The sequence below is a fragment of the Podarcis erhardii genome (assembly GCF_964252035.2).
Source record: "Podarcis erhardii genome assembly, chromosome: 1".
Taxonomy (NCBI): Eukaryota; Metazoa; Chordata; class Lepidosauria; order Squamata; family Lacertidae; genus Podarcis; species Podarcis erhardii.
The window spans coordinates 122754354-122778781 of record NC_138497.1 but is presented as its reverse complement, the minus strand read 5'-3'; the positions used below and the strand labels follow the sequence as shown (position 1 = coordinate 122778781).

Here is a 24428-nt window from a genome sequence, read left to right as displayed (position 1 = left end):
CTGAAGGTAATGGGGCCCTTTATACGTCCAGCTGTCCATTGTCAACAACAAATTGTTGCTGTTCTTGTGTGTGTTGAATATATGCTATATGGTAATTTATGGACCTACAGTCGTACCTTGTTTTGCGACCGGGATCCGTTTTGGAGCCCCAGCCACTAGCCAAAAAGAATGCAGGGGAAAGGGCCGCGTTTGCGCATGTGTGCGGAGCTGTTTGTGCTTCTGCGCATGCACAAGCGGCAAACCCGGAAGTAACCCATTCTGGTACTTCCGGGTTTGCCGCGGACGTTCGCTGGAATGGATGCTAGATGAGGTGGACGTTCGCGGAGGTATTACTGTAATAGGTATCTAAAGCCATTTGCACATGTTGCATTGCAACCAGTCCATGCAGAATGTAGGCACCCTATATATAGAAATGAGCAAACCAGTGATATTTTAGGGAGCAGGCTAGCAGGCCGGGCCCATTACTTGTTTCATAGGAGCCTACACAACACAAAACACTGTTGCTGTATGTAGGTTTGTTTTTAATCTTATATTTCGGAAATGTACATCACTGGGTTTTTCCCTTTAAATTTTTGGGGGGCCCCAAAGAGAGTGTGGCCCTAAGCTATAGCTTGTTTAGCTTATACATAAATCTGCGACTGAGCACCACCGACACTTAACAGCAGAACCTATTATTCACATGTTAGTTTTAGATGATCCTTCAAGGGACTTGGAAGCACAACCTTGTTGACTCAAAAGGAAGCCCCTGCGAGCTCTGTAGGGTTTTTCTTCCTAATATATGTGCTTCAGACTGAAGCCTCGCTCAATGGAAATAATTATACCCTCGCTGCTTACAATGGTAGTGTAGCCTCGCTGAAAGTCAGCACGATCACATCAGCACAAATTATCAATCTTAAAGAACCCGACCTCCACTCTGGGCTTAATTCCTAACAAATAAAAAAGAGTTTAAAAGACAGGTTTATGGGCTGTTCGGCTTTTAGCCTTCCAGAAAATTAATTTCCCATCTGAACTGCCATTACGAACGGTCTGCGTTATAAAAGCACTGCTATTCATTAGCGTAATCATGTGGGTCTCTCTAGCAACACATACAAATCCACGAGTTAAGTGATTCATGAAAGCCTACCTTAGCTTTGACTTCTTCAAGCCACCAGTGTCTGAAATTTAGTGATTTGCCCATCGGCCAGTACTGTGACATCTATTATTACCTCACAGCCCACCATCTCATCCCCCCATTTGCCTCTAGTCAGTGGGTACAGGTGACTTGTCAGGTTGAAGGCAGGGGTATGAAGTCAACAGCCCCTTAGGCAAGCTTGAGCTCCAACTACATGAACCACAAATGAGATGATCAGCAGCACTCACGTCATGACTTTAAAAAAAATAAAATTAAAATTAAATATCAGTCACCAATTAACATGCTTACTCTCAGGTAACTGGGAATAGGATTGTAGCCTGAATAAATGTTGCAGCTTTACTAACAAGATTTCGGAAAAGCATCTCTCTCTAAAAAAAGGTTCTCTGTTTTATTCAAAAAGGGAAAAAACCAGGGGTTTATAAGTGGCACAAAATAATATTTTAACCAGAGACAGGAACTGGAATATAGGAAATAACCCTGGTGACAAATGCAACATATGTCACACCGGGTTGGATATATTTTACGATATTGCTGCTAGATTGTTTTCACAGCCCACCTAGGCTTCGCACAGCATTTTACAGCATTGGTGTGAAATTAAAGTGAGAAATTTCTGGGAACTCGCAGGTGGGACTAGGTTATTATCTTAACCACCAGTTTTCATCCTAAGGAAATGCTTCGAGCTAAATCAAGATAAGAAAAGCTCTTCCCTGCACATTAGGAAATACCTAGACGTTACAACACAGCCAATGGCGCTGCCTCTAGTATGACTGGATGGAACAATTATGCATGCAAAACTGCCAAGGGTTGAAGAGAAAGCTTGAGGGAAATTTTCCACCCTAAACAACAACATAGAGCATAATCCCAGCGAAAGGCTCGCGTTATGAAGGGGTGCGAAAGAGGTAGATCAGAAATAAAAGCATCCATTTAAACCATTTACAGGTGCAATTTAAACCAGCATTCGGTTTCCAACAGTGACGAACCAGTGTCAGAAGCCAGCCAGCAGCAAATCACACTGATCAAGTTGGAGTTTATTAGCAAGAACATGATCTGCACAGACTGGGTGGAGTGTCATGCCTAATGAGCACAGCAGTTCATCCCAAGTAGGTCTTGCCCCCATGAAGAGGTTGCTGAGACTGAAAGTCCCCCCCCCCCCCGCCCAAAGCCGTCTAAATTTCCTCCTCTCCAGGGCTTTTTTGCAAGCAATCAGAGACTGTGCCTGCTTGAAGCCAACCTGTCCTCCACCCTTTTCATGCCTTTTCTGGTTCTGGGAGATCAGAGGGAAGGGAGACACCATGACTCTTCACCAGCCTGACTCATCTCTGCTTCTTGGCCTCTCTTCTCCCTCTTCAGCTTCTGCCTCCGATTCTGAACTTTTCTCTGCCACAGACTCTCCGAACTCACTAAGCCCTGTTACCTCTTCAGCTTCCAAACCTCCTCCCATTCTTCTCCCTCTTATCACATATCGTTGTCCCACCACCACATCCTGGGCTGTTAGGAAACACCCTGTTTCCCTCACCAAGCTACAATTCCCTGAATTCCCTGTGAAGAGGGGCTGATTGTAAAACACTCTGAAAACTGCAGTGCTGTGAAGGGAACAGCACTTTCCTAACAACTCACAGCACTCCTAAAAAACTACATCTCCCAGAATTCTTTTGGGGGAAAGCCAGGACTGCATCAGAGCACTTTAACTGAATGGTCCAGACAGTGTTAGAAACTGAGATACGAAAGCTAGGAGCTAAATGGCACCTTAAACCTAGCTTACAGGTGCAACAGCAGAATGTCTAGGCGCGTTTTTTTAAATAACAAAAATACAAAGCTGAAAATGAATGAACTGCAGCTAAAATATTATGTTCATTTTTCAAATGGTCTAACCCTTCCCCTGCCCTCCCCTAATATTCTTAAGAGGGTCTCTTCTCCAGTCAGCAGAGAGTAGCTAGAAGTTGGGAGGCAGAAAAAGGTCCTCTTTTCCTTCCACTCTGAAGTTTTAATCTGAAATCTTAGGCACCCAGAGCTCAGAAACTGCTCGCACTAATGAAATACCCTGTTTCAAAATGCACCCAGAACAATGTGAGTTTCGAACACTGGGTGCAGATGTGGCCTTAGCCTTCAGCAATGTAGGATGGGTGGTAGCTACTTCGGGAATAATATTTGGCGGAAAAACTCTCCATCGTTCCTCTTCAAAACTTTAGGCTACAGGTGGTGGACCTGCGACTCTCTAGGTATAGCTAGGATTCCAATTTCCTAGTGTTGTCTATTCCCAGCGCTTGCTTGGTCCCCTATCCCAAACGCACAATTGCAATACAACAGGTAATGACAAAGAGATTCTCCAGTGTCTCTCCTTCAAGAAAAAACACCATTCAGCAAACATCTGGACTGAAATGCCAATTCAATGAAGTTGGAACCACAACACTCACAAGTGGGAACTAACACGGCCAGTTTGGTCAGTCTTCCTAATCATTTTTTAAAAATATTATGTTAATTAAAAGAGATATATCCTCCTTTCAGCCTCATGTGCTTGTTTTCAAAACACTCACAAATGACTCTAACCTATTGACTTCTGATGCCCTGCTGAGGGGCAGGGGGGAAGCCATTCAGCTTGTTAAAAATAAAACTCATTAGGGCCGACCTATTTGAACGTTGTGGCAATAAAAAAACGCTACAGTGGCTATTATGCAGCTAAAATAAAACCAGGGTGGGTGAGTGCGATAGTGAGAATGCAGGCAAAGTCCCATGAAAGTGTTTTACCTTTGTGCACAAAAGCCCTCTGATATTTTAGCTGCTTTTACAAGCAACACCACCACTTTTGCAAATGACACCGGTAACAGCAAGGATGACACACAGAGAGATGTTGTTTCCTTTTAGCAAATGCAAGCGCACGATTGGCTGCCTCTCTCTAACTAGCCCTCTCTTCCCATGTTAACAACCGCCCAGTTGCTTTTGCAACGTTTTCGCTTTCCACTGGCAATTACATTTGCGGAAGTCGCCCCGCAGGAAAACGCCGGCTCCCTGGCACATCACAAAAACAAACAGGAGTCGGGTTTATTAACAGCCCCGCTGTCCCTCAAATATCCAGAGGACCTGGTGGAACAGTGGGAAATGATGCCCGTCTGATCATCGTCTTGTTAAATAATTTAATTTTGGTACTCATTTAATGTTTTGTTTTTTCAATTCTCCCTATGCACTTAAAATTTAAGCACTTAACACAGAAGCAGAGGGCCAAGGAAAACAGCAGCAGGAGCAGCAAGCCAGAATTCAGGCACATAGAGCTTGCATTATTATTATTATTATTATTATTATTATTATTATTATTTATTGTATCTGCATACCGCCCTTCATCCAAAGATCACAGGGCGGTTCACAACGGAAAAAGACAAAATGAGAACACAAATTGTACGTAGAGCGTAACGCCAGGACTGTACACACTTGACCTGGAGGCAGGTTCCACAGCACTCGGACGAGTTTTCCTTTTGAGGAGACAGTGGGCAGGCTTGATCCATTGACAGGAGCTTATTAACTCCCGTGTATGTCTGTGCATGTGAATTCAACCACTCTGCCCTGTGCTGCATTCCCAGGACATATAGTGAGGCTTTCAACCCATGTCAAATTATTTTCTAAGGAACTTAAATAATGTCACAAACACCCATCACAGACACACCACCCACCCAGGGGTGCCAACTTTAATAAAATATTGGGGGTGCCCAGGTAAGCCATGCCCCACATAATCAATCACATGACACGGCGCATGTACCCTATTTGAACGGGAATGCCCATTAACTTTGGGGAGGCTGGCCCCCTCAACTATTTTAGGGGGGGACAAAGACCTCTCAGGCCTTAGGGGCTGGCTCTTATGCACCCATCTTCCTTTCAAACCACAGGACCCAACTCCATGGGGCTGTGGGTGCTTCACCACAATAATATATTTGTGGGGACTGGGACCCCCCCCCAAAAAAAAGTCAATGGGGAAAGTTGCAGGCAGCCACAATCTTCAGCATGGGGTGGCACCTATGTTCCAAATCCACAGAAGGAGCCCACCCGGACTATGCAGGAGTAACAATTTTGAGGTGTTTGTAGAATTTTGTACTGTTAAAAGGGAAAGGGGTCAAACCATCAAAAGGTTGAAATTTTGGGAGGCTGGATAGCTCCAATGGAATGGCCTCTCAGGGGTGGGGGTGCACATTTTTATTCTTATTTATTTATGATTATTACTTTGTCAAAATAACAAAACAAAACAAAAAGGAGCCCGTCCTAGAGTTAAGTGCCAGGGGTCCCTTATTGGAAGGTATGGCCTCCGCAGATTACTACGGTATTTCTCTTTCACACGGAGAGGCACACACACACACAAATTCGTGTTCCTCCACACCACGCCTCGGCCATTCCAATAATAATAATAATAATAATAAAACACAAGAGCCAACTCCAGGGGGCCGTGGGTGCTCCACCACCCACAATAATATATTTGTGGGGACTTAGCACCCCCACCACCCCAAAAAGTCAATGGGCAAAGTTGCAGGCATCCACAATCTTCGGCGTGGGATGGCACCAATGTTGCAAACCCACAGAAGGAGCCCACCCTAGAGTTTGCCAGGGGTCCCTTATGGGAAGGTCTGGCCTCCCCAGATTACTATTTCTCTTTCACACGGGGAGAGAGAGAGACAGATTGATTCGGGTTCCTCGATGCCACGCCTCTGCCGTTCTAATAATAATAATAATAATAATAATAATAATAATAATAATAATAATAATAATAATAATAATAATGGCAGCAGCAGCAGCAGCAGCTGGGGAGCAGCTCCACCCGCCAGCCTTTTGTTCCTTCTCCGCAAGGCGCGAGGGCAGCGCGCGCCTCTCCGCGCTCGCCTTCGCCTTCGCCGGGCAAGAGGAGGCGGAGAGGCGGGGAGGGGCGCGCGGAGGCAGAGACTCACCTCGGCTCCGCGAGGGGGGCGCTAGGCTCGCTGGGCGACTGCAGCTGGGGGTTGGGGCGGCGGCGACGGCCCTGGCAGCCCTGGCGTCGGCGCCTCGAGTGCTGCTGCTGTTGCTGGACGGCGGCGGCGGATGGCGAGCGTGGCGCACCATCTCCTGCTGGCCTCGGCGCGTCTGGCTGGCTGGCTGGCTGGCTGACCCCGGTCGCGCCCCAGAACACCGGCGCCCTGCAGGGCCCGCCTCCCCGGGCTGCTGCACGCTGATGCTGGAGGAGGAGGAGGCTTCGCCGGCTGCCGGAGCACCGCCTCGTCCGCCCGTCTCTCGGGGGACCCGCCGGGGAGGAAAAGGCAGGACCCAGGCGCGCCAGGTGCAGCCCAGCCGCGCTCCGCCTTCGCCGCGCCGCGCCTCTTCCTTGCGCAGCTTTTCCTCCTCCTGCCGCTCTTCCTTACCTTCCTCTAGTCTAGTCTAGCGGCTGCTTCTTCTTCTTCGCCTTTTCCGGGTGTTTATAATATTTTTCATCCATCCAATTTCATGCACAAGGCCTTCTTTTTCCCCCAAAATTTTTTTTATTAGTTTTCACAATATTATAAACAAACACACAAGACAAACAAACATAAATCATAGCCTTATTGAAAATTACAGTTATTAACTTTGTTAAGTGGCTTCCTCGCTTCCCCTTGGTTGAATTTCATTGCATGTTCTTTTAACGGTTTTCCAAATCCCAATTTTTATGAAATTTAACTTAAACATGCACAAGGCCTTCTTTGAAGGTATCACATCTCCACACTGGTTTATACTGTAAAGCTTTGCTTGTTGTCATGATTGACAACATAGTCCGACTCCGCGAATGACCCACGGGAGAGAAAGCGGGAGCTGATGGGTGTTTGCAGCCCTTCAGATATGTAAAAAAAGTATGCTTTCTTTCTAAAGGTATTGTGGAATACGGAACTTAAAAAAAAACCAAAAACCAGTATTTTATTAAAATCTTTATTGAAAGTTCAAAAAGTACATAATGCACTAAGCATGGTGAGATGTAAATGAAAGGAAAAGAGAAACAGAAACAGGTTTTTAAAAACTTTTACAACTGTATTTTTACAAAAAGATATAAACGTAGAGGTTTGTGGAATTACAAAAGATGCAAGGCCTCAAAAAGACAATAAAGTGAGTTTTTCTGTGGAATTCATTCCATAACTGGGGGGCCACCACTAAGGAGGAACTCCACTGGCAACATTTCTCAGATACATTAGCCCCTCCCCACGGAAGGTCTTAATGTGTGGAAACGGATGGTTCTTTGAGTATCCTTACCTGATCTAAACCATGAGTAGAATCATAGAATTGTAGAGTTGGAAGGGTTCCCAGGGGTCATCTAGTCCAACCCCCTGCAATGCAGGAATCTCAACACATGGTAATTTAAATGTTTCTTCTTCTTTTTTAGTACTTCACATTGGACCAAGAAAAGGACTGGGAGCTGTCGGCCTAGTAAAGAGGTAACATGTTTAAAACACAGAGCCCCTCAGTTAATCTAACAGTTGTGTTCCATAGTAAAAGAAGTTTCTGAACTGTTTTCAAAGGCAGCCCCACAACAGTGCACTAACAGTAGTCTAATTTGGAGGTTACCAAGCCCAGATAGCTAACCCCAGGCTACGTTTGTCCAAGTGGGGATGCAGCTAAGGCCCAAAGTAAACATTTATTTGATAGGCAGCCTGCAGCTAGGTATCTAGATTTTTTTCTGACTTAATTACACGCAGAGGGGGGAATCCTTATCAGGAAGGCAGTGCGAGGGAAGAAGGGGTAGGGGGCAATCGTTTCCCTTCCCACCTTGCATGGCTAGAAGTTGACGGGATGAGATAGCCAAGAGAGACTTTCCCCTGAAGCTTCCAAGCTGCACACGATGTGTGTGATCACGTTGGAGAGGTAATGACAGTTGGCTGATAATTAGAAGCACAAGGTGCCCGAGTGGTATCATTAAGTGAGAAAAAAATCCAGGCACATAGCTTCCAGGTTCTGTTTACTGAATGTTTGCATTCAAGGCTTCTGGTAACAAAAAAATGAATCAAGTCACACCTGCTCCCAAGCTGCAGATCTATTCTATGTAGTCCTATGTAGGATAGAATGAACACCACGTGCTTAGACAGACGAACCACCCACCCAGAATATATCAGTCTTGATTGGATACAGCTTCAGATTACTGGCTCTCATCCAGACTACAGCCTTCCCATTTCCCTGTGCCTGGAATTATGAAAGCAGGTGGCATGGAGGAATGTTTGGGTCCCCAATTTTATTCCTATTATTATTATTATTATTATTATTATTATTTCCTCCACTTTTGAGCCATTTTAGGGGAACTGATGCTCATAACCATAGGGTTTTTGCGTTTGTTTTTTAAAAATATTTTTTATTAAATTTTCTGTTTCACAATTTAGAAAATTCATTTAAACAACCTTAAAATATCAATGACTTCCCTTCTTCCCTTTCCATGGTTCATTTTGCATGGCATAAATCCCTGCATATTTTACATAAACTAAACCATTCAGTGTTCCTTTATTACTTCCATCAAAACTTATTTACACTGTTGAATCTATCTTAATGCTGCCAACGTTTTCGAGTGTACACAATTCCCCCCCCCATATATTCAATAAACATTTTCCAGTCTTCTTTAAACGTATGTTCTTCTTGTTCTCTTATTCTATAAATTAGATCCACAAGCTGCTGTGTTCTAAACCACTGAGCCTCATTGGCTTGCCGATCAGAAGATCGGCGGTTCGAATCCCCTCAATGGGGTGAGCTCCTGTTGCTCTGTCTCAGCTCCTGCCAACCTAGCTGTTTGAAAGCATGCTAGTGCAAGTAGAAAAATAGGTACCGCTCTGGTGGGAAGGTGTATGGCGTTTCTGTGTGCTCTGGTTTCCATCAAGGTGTTCCATTGCGCCAGAAGCGGTTTAGTCCTGCTGGCCACATGACCCGGAAAGCTGTCTGCGAACAAACGCCGGCTCTCTCAGCCTGAAAGCGAGATGAGCACTGCACCCCATAGTCGCCTTTGACTGGACTTAACCGTCCAGGGGTCCTTTACCTTTTACCTATTCCATCAATTTAAGTTCCCATTCTTCTTTGGTCGGAACCTCACTCGTTTTCCATTTTGGAGCTAACAAATCATGGGCCGCCGTAGTGGCATACATAAATAACTTTTTTTGACACCTGGGAATTTCCAACTGAATTATCCCCAACAAAAAGGACTCTGGTTTTTTTTTTTTTTTTTTTTTTTTTGGTTTTTTGAAAGGTGCTTTTAAACTTTTTTTTTCAATTTGTTATAAATAACCATAGAGTTGCTCCTCTCCCTGCATTTTCCCCTGCTCCTCGTTCAATACTAATAAAAAGTGTTTTTTCAGTCTCATTTGTTCTTACTTCAATGAACACACTCCCATTTACTACCATATTCCCATATTTGGGTAGAGTCATGTGCACAATGTTGACCGTAATCCATATCTATCTTGTTGTTTCTTAGGAGGAAATACTACATTTTTCTGCATTTCCCCCGAAACCAACTTTGATCCGAATTGAGAAAATGATAGACCCACCTGCATTTTAAGACAGTAATGTGTAAAACATTCTTATTCGATTAATCACGTTGCTTCTCACAAGTCCTTCTGTGGATAACATTTTTTTCAAAGCGATGCTACAAAAATAATGTTGTTTTTTAGTTTCCTTTTTACAGTGCTTCAAGGCTATTGCTGGTTTTGGATGGGATTCAGCCGCACACTGGCAAATTCAAGTTGTGCAATTAAAACTGATTTGAAGCTCTTGCACAACAACAACAACCCCCACCCAATTCACCCCAGACTTTTGCAATAAGGAAAGTGACAGGAAAATGCATTGGAACGTGTGAAATAACAATTGCTTAATGCAATGTTTATCTGTTTATCTACTTGCACTGGTGCGCTTTCGAACTGCTAGGTTGGCAGGAGCTGGGGCAGAGCCACGGGAGCTCACTCTGTCGCACGGATTCAAACAACCGACCTTACGATCGGTAAGCCCAAGAGACTCAGGGGTTTAGACCACAGCGCCACCCATGTCTCCGGAGTAGGCATGTGTACTGTACACATGCACACCGGAAGATAAAACACCTCATAACTTGCTTTTTCTCCCACTGTAATCTCAGCCCATGGGCACTCGGACGCCATCTTCTCAGTCCATCGGTGGAAGTAGTTGCAAAACGTCATGGCACAATATACAGAGGGGTACCAGTTGGTCCTTAAAGATATGACTAGACTCGCTCTCTTTGCTGCTACAGACTAGCTCTTCTGGAATTTGTCTCTGAGGAAGGGCAGAGTTTGCTCTATTTGTGTAGCAAGCCAGAGACATCCACCCTTACTAAATAAACATTGGGAGCGGCTTGGTTGCCAAGGAAGGGTGGTTGCTGGTTCCTTGCCTAGGATGTTGGGTGGTGCTGTGAGAAGCAGAAAATAATAGGAAGTGGCTTTGTAATACTGGGTGGTACGTCAAATGAAAGCTGTGCTACACAACTGTAGGTTGTACTCAAACAGCATCAGCTACCAAGGGTGGTGCTCACATAGAAGCCCATATGTCCCATGAGACGGACAATACAATTGTTAATTCCTCCACCGGAACCTGAAATATATCTATCCTTTGTAAATGTGAGGAGATGGCTCTGCAACAAGGATGGCTGGGGGGGAAATTGTAGTAGTCAAGGTGATGGCATTCTGTAAATCTTCAAATGCTTCAAATGTTAATGAAATATGAAGGCCAGTTGTTGTTGTTTTTTTAATAAAGAACTGGGTTGTACCAAACTCAGACAATTAAACGCCACATAAAGGATATTGTTTTGCCCATTGTAAATGTCATATATTCAGTGGTTTGTGTTTGCCTGAGCTTGAGTCTGGACTAAGGATTCTGAGCTCTTGTGTTCCAATTTGATACATGATGTCCAGTCACAGAACATTTTAGGATTTGGGCCTCTGCCATTGGTCCTTGAACTCTGAGTTGTGATTTGCAGCTTGGAAGTTTAGACAGGCAGTCATGTTGGGAGTGGGAGTGGCCCATGCTTTCAGGAATGTATATAAGCAGTTGCTTTGCCCCTGTTTCCCAGTTATGTAGTTCAATAAAGGTTCTTGCTGTTATCACCGTGTCTTGCCTCATGGGAACCCACCTACACTTCAGTAAACATATTTTTATCATACAGAAAGGTGACTTAGCTGCGTAGACGTCATACATTTAAAGCACATTGCTTTCTCCAAAAAATCATGGGAACTGCAATTTACAGAGCTATACAGAGCTAAAGAATTCAACACCACTCTTAAAATACAGTTCCCATTATTTGGGGGTAGGAGGGTGTGGTTTGAATGTGCTTTAAATGTATCGTGTGTGTAAACAGGAAGAATTCTACTCCTGGCTTTTCTCACTGCAGTCCCTCTTTGCCGTTTCTCTTTAGTTGCTCTTACCAGCTCATAAAACTTACTCCGTATTTCCATGCAACAGAGGCTCAGGAGGAAGACTGTGGGAAGGTGGCCAGGGGTCAGAGCTAGTGTCTGTTGGCAGAACTGTGTAGGAGACTGCTCTCTACTTCATTTAGCTCAAATCAGTCCTGTTCATTATTCACGCCATTGGCATTAAATTAGCATGTGGCACTGTGGTCTAAACCTCTGAGCCTCTTGGGCTTGCTGATCAGAAGGTCAGCAGTTCGAATCCCCTCAACAGGGTTAGCACCCATTGCTCTGTCCCAGCTCCTGCCAACCTAGCAGTTCAAAAGCACAGCAATGCAAGTAGATAAATAGGTACTGCTCCGGCGGGAAGGTAAACGGCGTTTTCGTGTGCTCTGTTTCCGTCACGGTGTCCCGTTGCACCAGAAGTGGTTTAATCATGCTGGCCACATGACCCGGAAAGCTGTCTGTGGACAAACGCCGGCTCCCTCAGCATGAAAGAAAGATGAGCGCTGCAACCCCATAGTCGCCTTTGCCTGGACTTAACCGTTATATGAACAACAACCTTCTTTGGGTATATTTTCTTTCTTCTGAAAATGGCCACTTGATGTGGAAATCTGTGGTGTAGAAAGAGGGCGTTTAACCCTTTCCACATCAAAATTCTATATGATATAAACTTGTAGATACGGCTTCAGAACGCAAGCTTTCTGGTGTCAAAAGCAGAAAATGCCTTTTGAAATATTAATTCGGTCTTATTGATTAAATCTTTAATGGATGTCCCGGTTTATAATTATAGAAGCAAAGTGAGAGTTGCCACGAACCTCGGATTATGACATCAATGAATGACTCACAGTGCAATCCAGTGCTTGGATCCTCAGTAAGTCATTCCCACTGAGTTTAACGATGAGGCTTACTTCCTGGTAAGTGGAGGAGGTGGGACTGCAGCCTCAGTTACTTTTGGTTTGGTAGCTAGCGGGCAGAAACACTGGAGGAAAAATGGACATGTTCGTGGGAGGAATAAGCATTTGCCAGTTCATTTGCCTGATCCACATCATATAAACCAGCAATTATTTAACCTGGAGGTGTTCAAAATGCCTTCAGAGTGATTGCAAAAGTCCATCTTGCACTACAAAGAGGCACTGAAGCCATTCAGGATTTTTCCTTCATAAGAAACTTGAGGACACCTTCCACTTTAAAAAAATGGGCAGCAGGACCAGCATCAAAGGTCAGCATGGCTGGGCATCTCCCAGGGATCGCACCACCCTGGACCTGCTCCTCCTCTTGTTCACCTGCCCCTTAGCTCTCTATCCCAGACAACAGTGGCAATGCGAAGGAAGTTCAGTAGGTGCCACTTCCTGCCTGGCAAGTAAGCCAGTGGGAGTGATGATGAGCCAGTAGCAAGCGACAAGGGCAGCGAGGAGGAGGCAGACTCACCCAAGGGCAAAGGGCTATGGGGAGTGTCTTGACCAAGGGCTGCCCAAAACCTGGAGCAAACATTGATGAGCAGGCTGTCCTGATGCGGGACGTGGGTGGCGCTGTGGTCTAAACCATTGAGCCTCTTGGGCTTGCCAATCAGAAGGTCGATAGTTCAAATCCCCGCAACGCAGTGAGTTTCCGTTGCTCTGTGCAAGTAGATAAATAGATAAATAGGTACCACTGTGGTGGGAAGGCAAATGGCATTTCCATGCGCTCTTTTTTCCGTCACGGTGTCCCGTTGCACCAGAAGCGGTTTAGTCATTCTGGCCACATGACCCACAAAGATATCTGTAGACAAACGCCAGCTCCCTCGGCCTGAAAGTGAGATGAGCGCCGCAACCCTATAGTTGCCTTTGACTGGACCTAACCGTCCAGGGGTCCTTTTTACCTTTACCTAATCCACGCAGGAATGTGCTTTAAACGTGTGTTGAGCACGCAACAAAATTTCACTAGTTAAAATCTAACACTTAAATATTTTAACTATTAAATTTGGCTGCCACCTTTTCCCCACTGGCAGGGCTCCTGTGCTACATATATATATATAATGTCGTTTATTTATTTTTGGAATTCTAGGAATATAGATCAGTGGCTGGCGTAAGCAAAAGTTAGTAACGGGTGGAACTTTGAAAAGGGGAAGAATTTGTCAACTGTAAGGGCATACGATTTAATAATAATAATAATAATAATAATAATAATAATAATAATAATAATAAAATTTATTTATATCCCGCCCTCCCTGGCCAGAACCAGGATCAGGGCAGATAACAACACAATGACTGGAGGCAAAGGAATACATCTCTTTAAAATATTTTAAAGGAAAACGTATTGTAAAGGAGACATTGTGGCAAACGGAATTCTGCAAGTGAACAGGACTCAAACAACAAATTATTTTGAAACCCAGATTAAGGAGGAGTATTTTGAGGGCACATGGGTTATTACTAACATTAAATCAGAAATAACGTAAATTTATGGGGCAGTGGAATAAGGACGATTTGGGCACAATATTTGGAAAACTGGATTCCCGCCTCCATTTGTTTCACATTCCAAAAAAAGCTGAATATAAAGGAATGTAAAGATTGCACTTAATCCCATAGAGGATAAAAACAGATGAATTGCTGGAAAGCTGTTAAAAGGCCCAGCAGCTCAGTAGAGAAAAGGTTGGCAACCCTGTTTTTAAGTTGGGGCTTCGTTTTAGGGCACCTGTTTCCCCAACCATTTCAGCAATTGTGCTAATCCTAGATACCATCAGAAAAGATCCTATTTCCAGAATACAATGCAACTTTAGAACCTGCCTAGCTAGTTACTGAAATGAAAACACTCCAGACAGACAAAATGTAAACAAGGCAGAAACAGGCTATTTTTGGTTAAGCGGGTTTTTCCCCCTGACCTAACTTTTTAAATTAGGTTGCTGAATTATAGCTAGAAGGTGGGCTGCTCTTCCTTTGTTCCTACAAAAACACATTTGACTCTCAGTGGGAAAGAAACAGGACTACGTCCTTTGACATAATTTCAGTGCCTATACAGTTATACCTTGGTTGACGAACGCCTTGCTACTCGAATTTTGGTTTTGGAAAGGACTTCCGGAACGGATTAAGTTTGAGAACCATGGTACCACTGTATTTTCATATAGGTTGCGTCCATTGATTTATAAAAGTAGCATTGATTCCTGGAAATATCGGACATTTTCCTGCATGCCATGTGCTGAGAAGGTAACAACCCTGATCTGTGCACAGCATATTATTACTAACTTCTGCCCTTAGAGAGGGCATCCATATTCTACTTTAACTAAAAAGGCATAGGGTGGAATTGCATCCTTTGTATTTGTACGGAGGATTTGCTCCACGGGCCTGCATAAGTCACCTGCCTCTGGGCTTTTGTTTTTGTCTGTGAAATGGGGATGGGAAAAGACTCATCACAATGTGGTCGACTGTACTGGAAGCCTAATCCATTATTGGCTTTAGCTACTGCTTGCATTGGAAAGACAAAAGGGAACCTCTCCTTAAATGGGGATGCAGATCAATTTACACATAGCCCGTTGATGCTAGAAATTATCATTAGGGACAGATGTTTATTTTGAACGCAGGAACGTATTGTAGGAGATCACAGTCAGTGTTACCTGTTAATTACTTATCCTAGGCCAGGAGTGTCCAAACTTTTTTCAAAGAGGACCAGATTTGATGAAGTGAACATGTATGAGGGCCAACCAAAGTTACAGTGGTACCTCAGGTTAAGTACATAATTCGTTCCAGAGGTCCGAACTTAACCTGAAACTGTTCTTAACCTGAAGCACCACTTTAGCTAATGGGGCCTCCCACTGCTGCAGCGCCAGCGGAGCACGATTTCTGTTTTCATCCTGAAGCAAAGTTCTTAACCTGAAGCACTATTTCTGGGTTAGCGGAGTCTGTAACCTGAAGTGTATGTAAAGTTGTTGAGCTTTTGGGTGGGGGGGATTTTACTACCCCAGAAAATAAACTGCCATACAATTTTAGCGCAAAGTTGTTGAGCTTTTTTAAAAAAAATTACCCCAAAGTTGTTGAGGCTGGATTAAACTGACCGGCGGGCTGAATTACACCCCAGAAACAGACTTTAGATATGCCAATCCTAGGCCATGCTTCTGTACTTTTTAACCACAGCCTCGCATGGAGAAATGTAGCAGGTGAAGCTTTTCCTGGCATGGAAATAAAATATGGGGCACAGAATTAGAGGGCGCCCTACGGAAATTGGTGACCATGTTGAGTAAGCAACTTGCCTACAACGTCAGAGCATTTATTTAACAGATGATATATTTACAGGTAAGGGACGGTTTTATACCTGGCGATTCTAGAGTGGCCAGCTGCAAAGGAAAGCAGGCCTCCTGTACATGTAATTGTTATGTAACCAAAAGAGGGGATTTGTCAGTTTATTTGCAGCTTTTCATACTCCTACAATGGCTAAAATGTCGCTGACAATCTGTAAATCAGTGCCCAGTGCAGGCAGAGTGACCAGGGACAACAAAGAACACAATGTCTGTACTCTTCATAGCTATGGAAAAGGGGGAATTTCATCAGATTATCAGCATTTTATGACAGGGTTACTGTTCCTCCCTCCATTGGTTCCTGCAGGTGTGCTTCATGCAGACATTAGCAAGGAGTGGGGAACCCGCCATCATCCAGATTTTGTTGGACTACGACTCCCATCATCGCTGTCCATTGGCCACGTAGTCCCAACAACGTCCAGTAGGAGGTCCTCCATCCAAGCAGCAGAGGAAGAGTATTTATTTGTTGTATTATCTTTTTTTAAAAATAATATTTATTAAAGTTTCCAATAACTACATGTAAATACCAACAACAACAATAAAAACATACATAAACAAAAGACAACAAGTATAATTTCAAACCTTATTTTCTCAACCTATTTTTCCCCGACTTCCTCATACCTCCCCGTTCTGTATTCTATTTTCATTATCCAATCAGTAAATCCATTCCCTTATTTCCCAGAGTTTTTTGACCAATTCCATTCCTTTTCTTAATCCACATCTCTGAACACCATATTATTTTTCAACCCATGTCATTCTAGCCTTCATTAATTTTATAGTATTTATTAAGATAAATACTTCTCCTTCTCCTCTCCTCCTTCTCCCTGCGTCGGCTACGGGGTTGTCGTGGCCCCTGAGAGCCGCTGGGCAGTTGGCCAGGAGCTCTTGCGCCTGGCTCGATTTGGGTTGCAGGGGGGTGTCAATGGTTCCCCCAGTTGACATGCCGGGCATCCCCGGTTCCCCCTTGGCAGTGGCAGCAGCAGCAGCAGTCTCAGCAGCCAGGAGCCAGCCTGGTAGCACAGTTGGCTCTGGCTGGCTTCAGGAGCTGCTTGCTGCTGTGGCACCCACAATTTTGCCTCACCAGAAGTCCCCATGTGATGTGTCTTGTGCCGTTGAACCAATCACGCAACATTCATTCCCTACTAATAAATCTACAACACTTAAAATATAAATCCGGGGACATTAAATTAAATCCGGGGACATTCCGGGGACAGATTTTGTCCGGGGACAGATTTGTAAACGCGGGGACTGTCCCCGAGAAACGGGGACATCTGGTAACCATAATTTATGTGGCACTCCTTGTGGGATAGACCGTGCTTTTGCCTGCTATGCCTCAGCAATCTGGAAGAGTCGATCAAGAGCTGTCAGGACAATCTTGTTCAAAACACACACACACAGATGGCAGGAGAACGTCCTGTGTGATTTATTTTATTTAGTAAATTTATATACCGCCCCTCCTCCATAAATCTCAGGGCAGTTCACAACATAAAAACACAAAATATACAATAAAAACAGGAACAAAAGAAACCACAAACCAATAACACCCACTGCCTTCACACTTGCTTTCTGTAGCATGTATATGAGGCAATTATAAATGATTAGTACTAATTTTCCTATGAAATGCGTTTCTCAACAGTAAGGTGAATAAGGTTATTTTTCCAAGGTGAAGTCTGTCTCCTAAGAAGCCATGGATTTGTTAATTCACTGTTTACCTAATGCAGACTAATACACAAAAGACAGGACATACTATTTGGCAGGCATATTATTGGACAATAAAGCCATATTTACTGGCAACATGCAGGTTACCTGCAGATTAAAGGGCTCATTAATTAAAACTACAAATGGGATAAAAGGTTGTTGCTAAATAAATAAGGTAAAAGGTAAAGGACCCCTGGACAGTTAAGTCCAGTCAAAGGCAACTGTGGGGTGCAGCGCTTATGTTACTTTTCAGGCTGAGGGAGCTGGCTTTTGTCCACAGACAGCTTTTCTGGACCATGTCGCCAGCATGACTAAACCGCTTCTGGCAGAAGGGGACACCGTGACGAGGGCCAAGCGCATGGAAACGCTGTTTACCTTCCCGCCACAATGGTACCTGTATATCTACTTGCACTGGCGTGCTTTTGAACTGCTAGGTTGGCAGGAGCTGGGACAGAACAACAGGAGCTCACCCCATCACACAGATTCAAACTGCCCACCTTCGGATCGGCAAGCCCAAGAGGCTCAGTGGTTTAGACCACAGCACCATCCATGTCCCTGCTAAGCAAATAAGTAGCTGGCTTGTTATGTGGCTTTTCAGTTAAAACCAATTTAGCCGAACAGGACTGAGAACAATTCTGATGGTAAAAGTAGAAAATTGCAATATAAACCAGTAAGCTTTGAAAAGTTCCCTGTTGGGACTCAAGGCAGCTTACAAAGAAAACCAAGAACCGCTAAAAACATGGAAACATCAACCATTAAAATAGAATACAGTGGTACCTTGGGCTACAGACGCTTCAGGTTACAGACTCCACTAACCCAGAAATAGTACCCTGGGTTAAGAACTTTGCTTCAGGATGAGAACAGAATCCCGCCGCGGCGGCGTGGCGGCAGCGAGAGGCCCCATTACCTAAAGTGGTACCTCAGGTTAAGGGCAGTTTCAGGTTAAGAATGGACCTCCGGAACGAATTAAGTTCTTAACCCGAGGTACCACCGTAAAACATAGATAAAATTAGAGCTATATACATATATAAAAACTTTTTAAAAATATTCCAATAATTGTAAGAAACATAAGCCATGCTTAGAATAAGTTAATGCTGAAGGCAAGAGAACTTACTCTAAGCATGACCAAGTCTGGCTCCTCCAACTCACAACTTCTCAGTCTACACCTAGCACAAAGTAATTTTGTTAGACCTGGGCACTGCAGCAAATCTGTTCTGTTTTAAATCCTTACTTTTTAATACATACAAATTATGCAGGCACTTAGGATAATTATTGAATCTTTCTGTCCTCTGGCCAGTCCTGCTTTTTCTGCTCCCAAACACATGTCAGTCTCAATTAACCAATGTGGAAAATTACGCAGAACACATGCAGAGCTGAAATGTGAAAGGATACATCTCTCTCCATCCATGGCTCTCTAAAGAAATATAAAATAGCATTGGGTTTAATTTCTGCTTTCTGTGTCTTAAATTTCTCTCACCTGCACAAACTTTTTGAAATATGAAAGGACAGTCGCTAAAACGTGTTTTTCCCCAGTCTCAAAAAGAGAGGACTTTAAAGGCTGCGGGCCCTGTACCCACTTGCTTAAGAGCAAGCCCAATTGGGACTTATTCCTGAGGGGACATGCATTATAAGTATCCCATCTCTATGCAAATCTGAAACATTATGAGCAACTGGGCTAATAATAATTATTATTATTATTATTATTATTATTATTATTATTATTATTATTATTTTATTTATACCCCACCCTCCCCAGCCAGAGCTGGGCTCAGGGCAGCTAATACCAGTAAAATTACAATAAAAACAAAATGGGGGGACGGGGACGGACGGACCTAAAACCCCAATTTAAAATGCAATTTAAAATGCAATTTAAAATGCAGTCTCATTTTAAAAGTAGCCCATAGATCAAAACAGTAAGGGGAGGGAAACATAAGGGTCAGACTAAGTCCAAACCAAAGGCCAGGCGGAACAGCTCTGTGTTGCAGGCCCTGCGGAAAGATGTCAAGTCCCGCAGGACCTTAGTCTCTTGTGACAGAGCAAACCCCACCAAGTTGGGGCCAGTACTGAAAAGGCCCTGGCCCTATTTGAGACTAATCTAACCACCTTGCGACTTGGGATCTCCAAAGTGTTGTCATTTGTGGACCTTAAGGTCCTCCGCGGGGCATACCAGGAGAGGCGGTCCTGTAGATCCGTGGGTCCTAGGCTGCATAGAGCTTTAAAGGTCAAAACCAGCACCTTAAACCTGACCCTGTACTCCACTGGGAGCCAGTGCAGCTGGTAAAGCACTGGATGAAAGTGATCCCATGGCAAGGAGCATTCTGCACCCGCTGGAGTTTCTGGGTCAGTTTCAAGGGCAGTCCCGCGTAAAGCTGCAATCCCGTCCCTGGTTGCCAGAGATAAAGTCCCATTCAAGTTATTGGATTTCATAGTATGCATAGGGCTTGCCTGCGACATTGCAACAAATTGATTTATGGCCCTCCGTAATAATAAACCTCCATTGTTCCTGTTGTGTATTGAGTCAAAGGATTTTATATCTGTATTATTATTGTCTGTATTTGCATTAGGGTAAAGTAACTGCCTTTTGGTTCCAGAGGGTACAGCTACTATTGGTTCATTTAAGCTGCTGTATTTGGATCCTCTGTCTTATTGGTTTCCTCCAAAAGGCAGGACTGTGATTGCCTGATATTGTTCCCTCCAAAATGTATCCTTTCTAGCTAGTTCCCTGTCCCTATAAATGTAGCTCTCCCCTCCTCAGGTCTCAGTCTTGTTGCTTTAATAAAGAAGTGTTACTAGAGAGCTGTCTCCAGCATATTATGTCAAGAGAGCTGAAATCACAAACCCCACGTCACAACAGTTCCTGAAGCTGCAATCCTAGGCAAACATATCTGGGAGTAAGCCCCAGTTGAATGCAGCGGGACTTCTTTCTGAGTAAACATGCATAAGGTTGCGGTGTCAGGTGTTGTTATGTGTATTCACTTGGGAGTTGGCACCAGTGAGTTCAGCGGGACTTCTGTTGCGTCAATGTGCAGAGAATCTTACTGTAAGGAGAGTTCGTTTTCCAACTCGCCTTATGCCGTTTTTTATAGCTCTTCCCACACACCCTTCAACAATCTGTGGCTTTGTTTACAGAGAAATGGGAGTGTGAGCCACTTCCGGTGGTGGCTTGCTTGCTTGGGGTTTGGTTTTGGGATTATTATTATTTGCTTGGCCCCATTTTTGATTCGGAACACAGGGGCTCAGAATCCTTAGTCCAGACTCAAGCTCAGGCAAACACAGACCACTGAATACATAACAGGTGTGGTTCAGGGACACATTCCAGCCAGGCAAAATCACTTCAGGGGTTGCATAAGTTCAGGGCTGGTGGCGAGGGCAGCTCAGGGAAGAGTCCTAAAATCCAACTAGGGCTGTGAAATCCAAAACCTGCTCCCTTTCCCAGCTCTCCTTGCTCGTGCTAAGCAAACCTGGTTTCGGACTCTTCTAACTCCGCAGGGTTGTGGTGACCCTGGGTACATTTCCAAGAGAGCGTCAGACAAAAAGCATCCTAATTGTTCATCAGTGTGCATTTATGCCTATCGGTGACCAGCTAAAATCAAGCAAGCCGAGATTGAGAGAGAGAGAGAGGCTTTGCAGCCTAGAACCGTATGAGTCAGAATACAGCGGCTGCTGTTCCGAAATGCTACCAGGCTAAAGTTGGGCAAAGATCCAGGAACAGGATGCTGCAAGGCAGGGTGTGACAGAAATTCTGCCACTCAAAATTAGCAAAAATAAATAAATGTCTGCGTACATTCCTTCCCTTATTCAAAAGAATCATTGTTGGGTTTGTTCGTGATTACATTTAGATCCCCTCTTTTCCTCCGAGGAACTCAAAGCTGCAGAGTTCTCCCCATCGCCATTTTATCTTCAGAACAATCCTGTGAGGTAGATTAGGCAAAGAGAATGTGACTTACCCAAGGTCACCCAGGCTGGGTGGGGATTTCAACTCTGGTCTCCCAGGTCCGAGTCCAGCACTCTAACCACTGCACCACACTGGTCTTCCTTCCTCTCTTCCCAATTCCTGTTTCTGTTGTGTAAAAAGAAAAGAAAAATATATATATATATATTTTAAAATAGTATTAAAAAGGAAGGAAGGTTGTTAACTGCACTGTTCACAAATGTGTAACTATTGCATAACTATGTGTAGCTATGAGTGGTTAGAGTGTCGGACTCCAACCAGGGCCATGCAGCTCACGGGGTAACCTTGGGTCACTCACTCATTCTTAGCATAACCTACCTCACAGAGTTGTTGTGGAGATTAAATGTGAAGGGGGAGAAACATGTAACCCACCTTGAGCTCCAAGGAGAAGAAAGGAGCGATATAAATGCAATAAATTAATTAATATGGCTTCAAAGATGACCATTCCTTAAATATAAATGTGGATTATTTATAACAGGTAGGGAATCTGTGGTCCTCCACTTTTAACATTTGAGGGGTGGGGGAGGTACCAGTACTGTGTACACTTGAGAACCAGGGGACGCGGGTGGCGCTGTGGTCTAAACCCCTGAGCCTCTTGGGCTTGCCGATCGGAAGGTCGCATCCCCGCAACGGGGTGAGCTCCTGTTGCTCTGTCCCAGCTCCTGCCAACCTAGCAGTTCGAAAGCAGACCAGTGCAAGTAGATAAATGGGTACTGCTGCGGCGGGAAGGTAAACGGCGTTTCCGTGTGCTCTGGCTTCCGTCACAGTGTCCCGTTGTGCCAGAAGCAGTTTAGTCATGCTGGCCACATGACCAGGAAAGCTGTCTGCAGACAAACGCCGGCTCCCTCAGGCTGAAAGCGAGATGAGCACCGCAACCCCATAGTCGTCTTTGACTGAGGTTGCGGTACAGGTACTTTTTTTACCCATGAATACCCCTAGGAAAAAAAATCACTGCTGACGATATAGACCAGATCAAGGCTGGGGAGGGAAGTTGTCTCCCCTTTATCAATATAGTTGTACCTTGGGTTACGAACTTAATTTGTTCCGGAGGTCCGTTCTTAACCCGAAACCGTTCTTAACCTGAGGCGTGCTTTTGCTAATGTGGCCTCCTGTTGCCGGCGTGCCACTGGCGTGCGATTTCTGTTCTCACCCTGGGGCAAAGTTCTCAACCCGAGGTACTACTTCCAGGTTAGCGGAGTTTGTAACCCTAAGTGTTTGTAACCTGAGGTATCACTGTACATTGTCTAGCCTCAGGGTCTTCATACCAGCTACCGTGGGAGACTCATTAACAGTAGAATCCTTTTCTGACACAAGTTTTGCTTCAGCTGTACAACTGATAATCTGAGAATGATAAAAGAAAGCTAGCAGTGGCTGTGTTGAATTCTACCAAAGGGATTCCAAATGAGCCAGATGGAGGAGCTCTGTTTTTAAGGGAAGAACAAGGTTGCCATCTGGGGTCTGCCGTGAGCATTTCCGAGACATAACAGCTGTTCGAGGTTTTAATCGAGCAGAAGTTTAGGATGTAGGTTCTGATTTTGATTCTTCTTCCCGGCATGTAGATACTATTTGGAAGGTGCAATTTTGTGCCCCGGATGGGTAAAATAAATATCAGAACCACATAGCTACCAAAATTTTATGGACCAGCTGTGTAGAAGTGAGGCTGTAATACAGGATGTTGCCTTGCAGTGTTTTGGTCCTTCGATTTCACAGCCTGTTCCAGAGGGAGTCATTAGGACTTTGCAGGTCCAGCCCCAGGAACTATTTAGTAGGGTGTTGCAGGGTTCAATCTCTCTTATGCTAACTAACATTTAGATGAAGTCGCTGGGCTAGATTCTCCAGACGATTGAAGTGTGTCATCATGAACATTCCAGTATAGCATGCCCAACCCTATTAAAAATAAAATTAAATGTCTCTTTCCTATTTTTCTTTTTACAATGTTTCTACAACAAAAATTAAATCTAAACAAAAACCGACCTTCTCTTCGACTTCCCTCCCCTCTGCGGTTTCTTATTTACTGCACAACCAATTCCAACCTATTTGTGAATTTAATCTTTTTACTCTCTGTAAGTTTTTGGTGTTTTACTGCTTGTGTTTAAGTCAATCCTGCCAACGTTTTTGATTGTTTACAATTTGTCTACATATATTAAACAATTTCCCCGCTGTCTGTTAAAAAAGGTCTCTCATCTTGATCTCTTATTCTTTTGTTAAGTTTCAACATCACTGCATATTCCATCAGTCTTAATTGCCAATCTTCTTTCGTTGGGACGGTTTCTTATTTCCATCTTTGGCATAGAATTCAAATGAGACATTTGATGGTACTTCTTGATAAGGCAATATGGGAGTCATCTATTCTGAATGGATTATTACGCAGCACTTGAAAGCTTTTCAGTTTAGCTTTTTTCACATAGAGGTTTTCAGGGGATGTGTGATTTAGGAGAGCTGCTGTATTCTGATGATGTGCTGTGGACAGGAGTGCTTTTTTCCAGCTCAGGCCGGTATGCTAACTACACTCTTTGCTTTGATAAGAGATTGGCACATCCAATTTTGCCGCCTGAGTTGAAACAGGAGTGTGCCCCTCCTGCCGCCGCCACCCCACCGCTTACTGGGGTTGTGCGAGAGAGGTCTGCAAGATCTCACTCATCGGGGAGCTGCTTCCTCTGGTGCTCTGCCTCATCCCCACCATATATAGGTTAATAGCTGAAAATCCCCTTAAAACTCTATTCATGCGTATCATACAACCTATGTCAGCCATTAGCAACAGTTATTAATAGTACACAGATGTACTGTATGGTTTTTAATCTCTGTGTAGAAGCCAGCAGCACTGGACGCACTTCATTCAAAGATATATTCATACAATAAAAGCATTTATGTTCTCCGGTGTATTGGTGTCTATCTAATCCACGGAAATTCCAGCACTGCGCACGCTCGTACACACATACACACAAAACTTGTAGGATACCATTTGCATTTAACAGCTGCGTTGCAAGCAGAAATACCGCAGCTGCAACTTTCTCCATCATTGCA

At 44.2% G+C, this 24428-nt stretch overlaps 1 protein-coding gene and 1 long non-coding RNA gene across 4 annotated transcripts in view; one reads left to right on the top strand and one right to left on the bottom strand.

Annotated features, from left to right (window-relative positions):
• Positions 1–6190, bottom strand: part of MFSD6 (major facilitator superfamily domain containing 6) — a 43637-nt gene extending 37447 nt beyond the window's left edge. For 2 of the 3 annotated variants that reach the window (XM_081872302.1, XM_081872304.1), the window contains exon 1: positions 6055–6190. The gene's annotated coding sequence lies outside the window, so the exon portion shown is untranslated. Of the gene's footprint in view, positions 1–1123; positions 1238–6054 lie in introns of those variants that run through there. The other variant, XM_081872303.1, reaches the window with a different exon arrangement.
• Positions 6191–6322: 132 nt separating this feature from the next.
• On the top strand, positions 6323–11262 carry LOC309335632. The gene is made up of 3 exons (XR_014153616.1): positions 6323–6419; positions 7488–7539; positions 10206–11262. It is a non-coding gene; the product is annotated as an uncharacterized lncRNA (long non-coding RNA).
• Positions 11263–24428: the final 13166 nt, after the last annotated feature.